We start from the raw sequence: 12,141 nt of genomic DNA, 5'->3' as shown, positions 1-12,141 counted from the left end.
ATGAATGCCTATGTCTTTTAACAACAATAGTCAAGTCTTCCAATGGACTTTTTAGTGAAACCCAATAGATAGCTTTATTTTCTCTTTGTTTACTCAAATATTGAATGCTTATGTCTTATAAATTTAGTAGGAAAGTATTCTAATGACTTGCTTATGACACCCCATAGAATATATTATGTTTAGTACCTTGGACACTGTAGCTTATTCACTTAAATCTCTGATAAATTGTGCACCTGGTATGCAAAGTCTGGTTAGCACAGTTAGTAAGGTGTTGGGTTTGCACTATCAAATTAAGACTGTCTTTGGTTCGAATCCCATGTTATCATGTTTTTATTTTACTAGTGTGGTTTGTGGCTCTATAATATGAATGCCTATGTCTTTTAACAACAATAGTCAAGTCTTCCAATGGACTTTTTAGTGAAACCCAATAGATAGCTTTATTTTCTCTTTGTTTACTCAAATATTGAATGCTTATGTCTTATAAATTTAGTAGGAAAGTATTCTAATGACTTGCTTATGACACCCCATAGAATATATTATGTTTAGTACCTTGGACACTGTAGCTTATTCACTTAAATCTCTGATAAATTGTGTTTCTGGTATGCACAGTCTGGTTAGCACAGTTAGTAAGGTGTTGGGTTTGCACTATCAAATTAAGACTGTCATTTGTTTGAATCCCATGTTATCATGTTTTTATTTTACTAGTGTGGTTTGTGGCTCTATAATATGAATGCCTATGTCTTTTAACAACAATAGTCAAGTCTTCCAATGGACTTTTTAGTGAAACCCAATAGATAGCTTATTTTCTCTTTGTTTACTCAAATATTGAATGCTTATGTCTTATAAATTTAGTAGGAAAGTATTCTAATGACTTGCTTATGACACCCCATAGAATATATTATGTTTAGTACCTTGGACACTGTAGCTTATTCACTAAATCTCTGATAAATTGTGCGCCTGGTATGCAAAGTCTGGTTAGCACAGTTAGTAAGGTGTTGGGATTGCGCTATCAAATTAAGACTGTCATTGGTTCGAGTCCCATGTTATCATGTTTTTATTTTACTAGTGTGGTTTGTGGCTCTATAATATGAATGCCTATGTCTTTTAACAACAATAGTCAAGTCTTCCAATGGACTTTTTAGTGAAACCCAATAGATAGCTTTATTTTCTCTTTGTTTACTCAAATATTGAATGCTTATGTCTTATAAATTTAGTAGGAAAGTATTCTAATGACTTGCTTATGACACCCCATAGAATATATTATGTTTAGTACCTTGGACACTGTAGCTTATTCACTTAAATCTCTGATAAATTGTGCACCTGGTATGCAAAGTCTGGTTAGCACAGTTAGTAAGGTGTTGGGTTTGCACTATCAAATTAAGACTGTCTTTGGTTCGAATCCCATGTTATCATGTTTTTATTTTACTAGTGTGGTTTGTGGCTCTATAATATGAATGCCTATGTCTTTTAACAACAATAGTCAAGTCTTCCAATGGACTTTTTAGTGAAACCCAATAGATAGCTTTATTTTCTCTTTGTTTACTCAAATATTGAATGCTTATGTCTTATAAATTTAGTAGGAAAGTATTCTAATGACTTGCTTATGACACCCCATAGAATATATTATGTTTAGTACCTTGGACACTGTAGCTTATTCACTTAAATCTCTGAAAAAGTGTGCGCCTGGTATGCAAAGTCTGGTTAGCACAGTTAGTAAGGTGTTGGGTTTGCACTATCAAATTAAGACTGTATTTGGTTCGAATCCCATGTTATCATGTTTTTATTTTACTGGTGTGGTTTGTGGCTCTATAATATGAATGCCTATGTCTTTTAACAACAATAGTCAAGTCTTCCAATGGACTTTTTAGTGAAACCCAATAGATAGCTTTATTTTCTCTTTGTTTACTCAAATATTGAATGCTTATGTCTTATAAATTTAGTAGGAAAGTATTCTAATGACTTGCTTATGACACACCATAGAATATATTATGTTTAGTACCTTGGACACTGTAGTTTATTCACTTAAATCTCTGATAAATTGGTTGTCTGGTATGCACAGTCTGGTTAGCACAGTTAGTAAGGTATTGCTTTTGCACTATCAAATTAAGACTGTCATTGGTTCGAATCCCATGTTATCATGTTTTTATTTTACTAGTGTGGTTTGTGGCTCTATAATATGAATGCCTATGTCTTTTAACAACAATAGTCAAGTCTTCCAATGGACTTTTTAGTGAAACCCAATAGATAGCTTATTTTCTCTTTGTTTACTCAAATATTGAATGCTTATGTCTTATAAATTTAGTAGGAAAGTATTCTAATGACTTGCTTATGACACCCCATAGAATATATTATGTTTAGTACCTTGGACACTGTAGCTTATTCACTTAAATCTCTGATAAATTGGGTGTCTGGTATGCACAGTCTGGTTAGCACAGTTAGTAAGGTGTTGGGATTGCGCTATCAAATTAAGGCTGTTGTTGGTTCGAATCCCATGTTATCATGTTTTTATTTTACTAGTGTGGTTTGTGGCTCTATAATATGAATGCCTATGTCTTTTAACAACAATAGTCAAGTCTTCCATTGGACTTTTTAGTGAAACCCAATAGATAGCTTTATTTACTCTTTGTTTACTCAAATATTGAATGCTTATGTCTTATAAATTTAGTAGGAAAGTATTCTAATGACTTGCTTATGACACCCCATAGAATATATTATGTTTAGTACCTTGGACACTGTAGCTTATTCACTTAAATCTCTGATAAATTGTGTGTCTGGCATGCACAGTCTGGTTAGCACAGTTAGTAAGGTGTTGGGTTTGCACTATCAAATTAAGACTGTCATTTGTTTGAATCCCATGTTATCATGTTTTTAGTTTTCTAGTGTGGTTTGTGGCTCTATAATATGAATGCCTATGTCTTTTAACAACAATAGTCAAGTCTTCCAATGGACTTTTTAGTGAAACCTAATAGATAGCTTTATTTTCTCTTTGTTTACTCAAATATTGAATGCTTATGTCTTATAAATTTAGTAGGAAAGTATTCTAATGACTTGCTTATGACACCCCATAGAATATATTATGTTTAGTACCTTGGACACTGTATCTTATTCACTTAAATCTCTGATAAATTGGGTGCCTGGTATGCACAGTCTGGTTAGCACAGTTAGTAAGTTGTTGGGATTGTGCTATCAAATTAAGACTGTCATTGGTTCGAGTCCCATGTTATCATGTTTTTATTTTACTAGTGTGGTTTGTGGCTCTATAATATGAATGCCTATGTCTTTTAACAACAATAGTCAAGTCTTCCAATGGACTTTTTAGTGAAACCCAATAGATAGCTTTATTTTCTCTTTGTTTACTCAAATATTGAATGCTTATGTCTTATAAATTTAGTAGGAAAGTATTCTAATGACTTGCTTATGACACCCCATAGAATATATTATGTTTAGTACCTTGGACACTGTAGCTTATTCACTTAAATCTCTGATAAATTGGTTGTCTGGTATGCACAGTCTGGTTAGCACAGTTAGTAAGGTATTGCTTTTGCACTATCAAATTAAGACTGTCATTGGTTCGAATCCCATGTTATCATGTTTTTATTTTACTAGTGTGGTTTGTGGCTCTATAATATGAATGCCTATGTCTTTTAACAACAATAGTCAAGTCTTCCAATGGACTTTTTAGTGAAACCCAATAGATAGCTTTATTTTCTCTTTGTTTACTCAAATATTGAATGCTTATGTCTTATAAATTTAGTAGGAAAGTATTCTAATGACTTGCTTATGACACCCCATAGAATATATTATGTTTAGTACCTTGGACACTGTAGCTTATTCACTTAAATCTCTGATAAATTGTGTGTCTGGTATGCACAGTCTGGTTAGCACAGTTAGTAAGGTGTTGGGTTTGCACTATCAAATTAAGACTGTCATTTGTTTGAATCCCATGTTATCATGTTTTTATTTTACTAGTGTGGTTTGTGGCTCTATAATATGAATGCCTATGTGTTTTAACAACAATAGTCAAGTCTTCCAATGGACTTTTTAGTGAAACCCAATAGATAGCTTATTTTCTCTTTGTTTACTCAAATATTGAATGCTTATGTCTTATAAATTTAGTAGGAAAGTATTCTAATGACTTGCTTATGACACCCCATAGAATATATTATGTTTAGTACCTTGGACACTGTATCTTATTCACTTAAATCTCTGATAAATTGGTTGTCTGGTATGCACAGTCTGGTTAGCACAGTTAGTAAGGTATTGCTTTTGCACTATCAAATTAAGACTGTCATTGGTTCGAATCCCATGTTATCATGTTTTTATTTTACTAGTGTGGTTTGTGGCTCTATAATATGAATGCCTATGTCTTTTAACAACAATAGTCAAGTCTTCCAATGGACTTTTTAGTGAAACCCAATAGATAGCTTTATTTTCTCTTTGTTTACTCAAATATTGAATGCTTATGTCTTATAAATTTAGTAGGAAAGTATTCTAATGACTTGCTTATGACACCCCATAGAATATATTATGTTTAGTACCTTGGACACTGTAGCTTATTCACTTAAATCTCTGATAAATTGTGTTTCTGGTATGCACAGTCTGGTTAGCACAGTTAGTAAGGTGTTGGGTTTGCACTATCAAATTAAGACTGTCATTTGTTTGAATCCCATGTTATCATGTTTTTATTTTACTAGTGTGGTTTGTGGCTCTATAATATGAATGCCTATGTCTTTTAACAACAATAGTCAAGTCTTCCAATGGACTTTTTAGTGAAACCCAATAGATAGCTTATTTTCTCTTTGTTTACTCAAATATTGAATGCTTATGTCTTATAAATTTAGTAGGAAAGTATTCTAATGACTTGCTTATGACACCCCATAGAATATATTATGTTTAGTACCTTGGACACTGTAGCTTATTCACTAAATCTCTGATAAATTGTGCGCCTGGTATGCAAAGTCTGGTTAGCACAGTTAGTAAGGTGTTGGGATTGCGCTATCAAATTAAGACTGTCATTGGTTCGAGTCCCATGTTATCATGTTTTTATTTTACTAGTGTGGTTTGTGGCTCTATAATATGAATGCCTATGTCTTTTAACAACAATAGTCAAGTCTTCCAATGGACTTTTTAGTGAAACCCAATAGATAGCTTTATTTTCTCTTTGTTTACTCAAATATTGAATGCTTATGTCTTATAAATTTAGTAGGAAAGTATTCTAATGACTTGCTTATGACACCCCATAGAATATATTATGTTTAGTACCTTGGACACTGTAGCTTATTCACTTAAATCTCTGATAAATTGTGCACCTGGTATGCAAAGTCTGGTTAGCACAGTTAGTAAGGTGTTGGGTTTGCACTATCAAATTAAGACTGTCTTTGGTTCGAATCCCATGTTATCATGTTTTTATTTTACTAGTGTGGTTTGTGGCTCTATAATATGAATGCCTATGTCTTTTAACAACAATAGTCAAGTCTTCCAATGGACTTTTTAGTGAAACCCAATAGATAGCTTTATTTTCTCTTTGTTTACTCAAATATTGAATGCTTATGTCTTATAAATTTAGTAGGAAAGTATTCTAATGACTTGCTTATGACACCCCATAGAATATATTATGTTTAGTACCTTGGACACTGTAGCTTATTCACTTAAATCTCTGATAAATTGTGTGTCTGGTATGCACAGTCTGGTTAGCACAGTTAGTAAGGTGTTGGGTTTGCACTATCAAATTAAGACTGTCATTTGTTTGAATCCCATGTTATCATGTTTTTATTTTACTAGTGTGGTTTGTGGCTCTATAATATGAATGCCTATGTCTTTTAACAACATTAGTCAAGTCTTCCAATGGACTTTTTAGTGAAACCCAATAGATAGCTTATTTTCTCTTTGTTTACTCAAATATTCAATGCTTATGTCTTATAAATTTAGTAGGAAAGTATTCTAATGACTTGCTTATGACACCCCATAGAATATATTATGTTTAGTACCTTGGACACTGTAGCTTATTCACTTAAATCTCTGATAAATTGTGTGTCTGGTATGCACAGTCTGATTAGCACAGTTAGTAAGGTGTTGGGTTTGCACTATCAAATTAAGACTGTCATTTGTTTGAATCCCATGTTATCATGTTTTTATTTTACTAGTGTGGTTTGTGGCTCTATAATATGAATGCCTATGTCTTTTAACAACAATAGTCAAGTCTTCCAATGGACTTTTTAGTGAAACCCAATAGATAGCTTTATTTTCTCTTTGTTTACTCAAATATTGAATGCTTATGTCTTATAAATTTAGTAGGAAAGTATTCTAATGACTTGCTTATGACACCCCATAGAATATATTATGTTTAGTACCTTGGACACTGTAGCTTATTCACTTAAATCTCTGAAAAATTGTGCGCCTGGTATGCAAAGTCTGGTTAGCACAGTTAGTAAGGTGTTGGGTTTGCACTATCAAATTAAGACTGTATTTGGTTCGAATCCCATGTTATCATGTTTTTATTTTACTGGTGTGGTTTGTGGCTCTATAATATGAATTCCTATGTCTTTTAACAACAATAGTCAAGTCTTCCAATGGACTTTTTAGTGAAACCCAATAGATAGCTTTATTTTCTCTTTGTTTACTCAAATATTGAATGCTTATGTCTTATAAATTTAGTAGGAAAGTATTCTAATGACTTGCTTATGACACACCATAGAATATATTATGTTTAGTACCTTGGACACTGTAGTTTATTCACTTAAATCTCTGATAAATTGGTTGTCTGGTATGCACAGTCTGGTTAGCACAGTTAGTAAGGTATTGCTTTTGCACTATCAAATTAAGACTGTCATTGGTTCGAATCCCATGTTATCATGTTTTTATTTTACTAGTGTGGTTTGTGGCTCTATAATATGAATGCCTATGTCTTTTAACAACAATAGTCAAGTCTTCCAATGGACTTTTTAGTGAAACCCAATAGATAGCTTTATTTTCTCTTTGTTTACTCAAATATTGAATGCTTATGTCTTATAAATTTAGTAGGAAAGTATTCTAATGACTTGCTTATGACACCCCATAGAATATATTATGTTTAGTACCTTGGACACTGTAGCTTATTCACTTAAATCTCTGATAAATTGGGTGTCTGGTATGCACAGTCTGGTTAGCACAGTTAGTAAGGTGTTGGGATTGCGCTATCAAATTAAGGCTGTTGTTGGTTCGAATCCCATGTTATCATGTTTTTATTTTACTAGTGTGGTTTGTGGCTCTATAATATGAATGCCTATGTCTTTTAACAACAATAGTCAAGTCTTCCATTGGACTTTTTAGTGAAACCCAATAGATAGCTTTATTTACTCTTTGTTTACTCAAATATTGAATGCTTATGTCTTATAAATTTAGTAGGAAAGTATTCTAATGACTTGCTTATGACACCCCATAGAATATATTATGTTTAGTACCTTGGACACTGTAGCTTATTCACTTAAATCTCTGATAAATTGTGTGTCTGGTATGCACAGTCTGGTTAGCACAGTTAGTAAGGTGTTGGGTTTGCACTATCAAATTAAGACTGTCATTTGTTTGAATCCCATGTTATCATGTTTTTAGTTTTCTAGTGTGGTTTGTGGCTCTATAATATGAATGCCTATGTCTTTTAACAACAATAGTCAAGTCTTCCAATGGACTTTTTAGTGAAACCTAATAGATAGCTTTATTTTCTCTTTGTTTACTCAAATATTGAATGCTTATGTCTTATAAATTTAGTAGGAAAGTATTCTAATGACTTGCTTATGACACCCCATAGAATATATTATGTTTAGTACCTTGGACACTGTATCTTATTCACTTAAATCTCTGATAAATTGGGTGCCTGGTATGCACAGTCTGGTTAGCACAGTTAGTAAGTTGTTGGGATTGTGCTATCAAATTAAGACTGTCATTGGTTCGAGTCCCATGTTATCATGTTTTTATTTTACTAGTGTGGTTTGTGGCTCTATAATATGAATGCCTATGTCTTTTAACAACAATAGTCAAGTCTTCCAATGGACTTTTTAGTGAAACCCAATAGATAGCTTTATTTTCTCTTTGTTTACTCAAATATTGAATGCTTATGTCTTATAAATTTAGTAGGAAAGTATTCTAATGACTTGCTTATGACACCCCATAGAATATATTATGTTTAGTACCTTGGACACTGTAGCTTATTCACTTAAATCTCTGATAAATTGGTTGTCTGGTATGCACAGTCTGGTTAGCACAGTTAGTAAGGTATTGCTTTTGCACTATCAAATTAAGACTGTCATTGGTTCGAATCCCATGTTATCATGTTTTTATTTTACTAGTGTGGTTTGTGGCTCTATAATATGAATGCCTATGTCTTTTAACAACAATAGTCAAGTCTTCCAATGGACTTTTTAGTGAAACCCAATAGATAGCTTTATTTTCTCTTTGTTTACTCAAATATTGAATGCTTATGTCTTATAAATTTAGTAGGAAAGTATTCTAATGACTTGCTTATGACACCCCATAGAATATATTATGTTTAGTACCTTGGACACTGTAGCTTATTCACTTAAATCTCTGATAAATTGTGTGTCTGGTATGCACAGTCTGGTTAGCACAGTTAGTAAGGTGTTGGGTTTGCACTATCAAATTAAGACTGTCATTTGTTTGAATCCCATGTTATCATGTTTTTATTTTACTAGTGTGGTTTGTGGCTCTATAATATGAATGCCTATGTGTTTTAACAACAATAGTCAAGTCTTCCAATGGACTTTTTAGTGAAACCCAATAGATAGCTTATTTTCTCTTTGTTTACTCAAATATTGAATGCTTATGTCTTATAAATTTAGTAGGAAAGTATTCTAATGACTTGCTTATGACACCCCATAGAATATATTATGTTTAGTACCTTGGACACTGTATATTATTCACTTAAATCTCTGATAAATTGGGTGCCTGGTATGCACAGTCTGGTTAGCACAGTTAGTAAGGTGTTGGGATTGCGCTATCAAATTAAGACTGTCATTGGTTCGAGTCCCATGTTATCATGGTTTTATTTTACTAGTGTGGTTTGTGGCTCTATAATATGAATGCCTATGTCTTTTAACAACAATAGTCAAGTCTTCCAATGGACTTTTTAGTGAAACCCAATAGATAGCTTTATTTACTCTTTGTTTACTCAAATATTGAATGCTTATGTCTTATAAATTTAGTAGGAAAGTATTCTAATGACTTGCTTATGACACCCCATAGAATATATTATGTTTAGTACCTTGGACACTGTAGCTTATTCACTTAAATCTCTGATAAATTGTGTGTCTGGTATGCACAGTCTGGTTAGCACAGTTAGTAAGGTGTTGGGTTTGCACTATCAAATTAAGACTGTCATTTGTTTGAATCCCATGTTATCATGTTTTTAGTTTTCTAGTGTGGTTTGTGGCACTATAATATGAATGCCTATGTCTTTTAACAACAATAGTCAAGTCTTCCAATGGACTTTTTAGTGAAACCTAATAGATAGCTTTATTTTCTCTTTGTTTACTCAAATATTGAATGCTTATGTCTTATAAATTTAGTAGGAAAGTATTCTAATGACTTGCTTATGACACCCCATAGAATATATTATGTTTAGTACCTTGGACACAGTATCTTATTCACTTAAATCTCTGATAAATTGGGTGCCTGGTATGCACAGTCTGGTTAGCACAGTTAGTAAGTTGTTGGGATTGTGCTATCAAATTAAGACTGTCATTGGTTCGAGTCCCATGTTATCATGTTTTTATTTTACTAGTGTGGTTTGTGGCTCTATAATATGAATGCCTATGTCTTTTAACAACAATAGTCAAGTCTTCCAATGGACTTTTTAGTGAAACCCAATAGATAGCTTTATTTTCTCTTTGTTTACTCAAATATTGAATGCTTATGTCTTATAAATTTAGTAGGAAAGTATTCTAATGACCTGCTTATGACACCCCATAGAATATATTATGTTTAGTACCTTGGACACTGTAGCTTATTCACTTAAATCTCTGATAAATTGGTTGTCTGGTATGCACAGTCTGGTTAGCACAGTTAGTAAGGTATTGCTTTTGCACTATCAAATTAAGACTGTCATTGGTTCGAATCCCATGTTATCATGTTTTTATTTTACTAGTGTGGTTTGTGGCTCTATAATATGAATGCCTATGTCTTTTAACAACAATAGTCAAGTCTTCCAATGGACTTTTTAGTGAAACCCAATAGATAGCTTTATTTTCTCTTTGTTTACTCAAATATTGAATGCTTATGTCTTATAAATTTAGTAGGAAAGTATTCTAATGACTTGCTTATGACACCCCATAGAATATATTATGTTTAGTACCTTGGACACTGTAGCTTATTCACTTAAATCTCTGATAAATTGTGTTTCTGGTATGCACAGTCTGGTTAGCACAGTTAGTAAGGTGTTGGGTTTGCACTATCAAATTAAGACTGTCATTTGTTTGAATCCCATGTTATCATGTTTTTATTTTACTAGTGTGGTTTGTGGCTCTATAATATGAATGCCTATGTCTTTTAACAACAATAGTCAAGTCTTCCAATGGACTTTTTAGTGAAACCCAATAGATAGCTTATTTTCTCTTTGTTTACTCAAATATTGAATGCTTATGTCTTATAAATTTAGTAGGAAAGTATTCTAATGACTTGCTTATGACACCCCATAGAATATATTATGTTTAGTACCTTGGACACTGTATCTTATTCACTTAAATCTCTGATAAATTGTGTGCTTGGTATGCACAGTCTGGTTAGCACAGTTAGTAAAGTGTTGGGATTGCGCTATCAAATTAAGACTGTCATTGGTTCGAATCCCATGTTATCATGTTTTTAGTTTTCTAGTGTGGTTTGTGGCTCTATAATATGAATGCCTATGTCTTTTAACAACAATAGTCAAGTCTTCCAATGGACTTTTTAGTGAAACCCAATAGATAGCTTTATTTTCTCTTTGTTTACTCAAATATTGAATGCTTATGTCTTATAAATTTAGTAGGAAAGTATTCTAATGACTTGCTTATGACACCCCATAGAATATATTATGTTTAGTACCTTGGACACTGTAGCTTATTCACTTAAATCTCTGATAAATTGGTTGTCTGGTATGCACAGTCTGGTTAGCACAGTTAGTAAGGTATTGCTTTTGCACTATCAAATTAAGACTGTCATTGGTTCGAATCCCATGTTATCATGTTTTTATTTTACTAGTGTGGTTTGTGGCTCTATAATATGAATGCCTATGTCTTTTAACAACAATAGTCAAGTCTTCCAATGGACTTTTTAGTGAAACCCAATAGATAGCTTTATTTTCTCTTTGTTTACTCAAATATTGAATGCTTATGTCTTATAAATTTAGTAGGAAAGTATTCTAATGACTTGCTTATGACACCCCATAGAATATATTATGTTTAGTACCTTGGACACTGTAGCTTATTCACTTAAATCTCTGATAAATTGTGTGTCTGGTATGCACAGTCTGGTTAGCACAGTTAGTAAGGTGTTGGGTTTGCACTATCAAATTAAGACTGTCATTTGTTTGAATCCCAAGTTATCATGTTTTTATTTTACTAGTGTGGTTTGTGGCTCTATAATATGAATGCCTATGTCTTTTAACAACAATAGTCAAGTCTTCCAATGGACTTTTTAGTGAAACCCAATAGATAGCTTATTTTCTCTTTGTTTACTCAAATATTGAATGCTTATGTCTTATAAATTTAGTAGGAAAGTATTCTAATGACTTGCTTATGACACCCCATAGAATATATTATGTTTAGTACCTTGGACACTGTATCTTATTCACTTAAATCTCTGATAAATTGTGTGCCTGGTATGCACAGTCTGGTTAGCACAGTTAGTAAAGTGTTGTGATTGCGCTATCAAATTAAGACTGTCATTGGTTCAAATCCCATGTTATCATGTTTTTAGTTTTCTAGTGTGGTTTGTGGCTCTATAATATGAATGCCTATGTCTTTTAACAACAATAGTCAAGTCTTCCAATGGACTTTTTAGTGAAACCCAATAGATAGCTTTATTTTCTCTTTGTTTACTCAAATATTGAATGCTTATGTCTTATAAATTTAGTAGGAAAGTATTCTAATGACTTGCTTATGACACACCATAGAATAT

The sequence above is a fragment of the Pseudophryne corroboree genome, chromosome 8 (assembly GCF_028390025.1).
Source record: "Pseudophryne corroboree isolate aPseCor3 chromosome 8, aPseCor3.hap2, whole genome shotgun sequence".
Classification (NCBI taxonomy): Eukaryota; Metazoa; Chordata; class Amphibia; order Anura; family Myobatrachidae; genus Pseudophryne; species Pseudophryne corroboree.
This window is presented reverse-complemented; position numbering follows the sequence as displayed.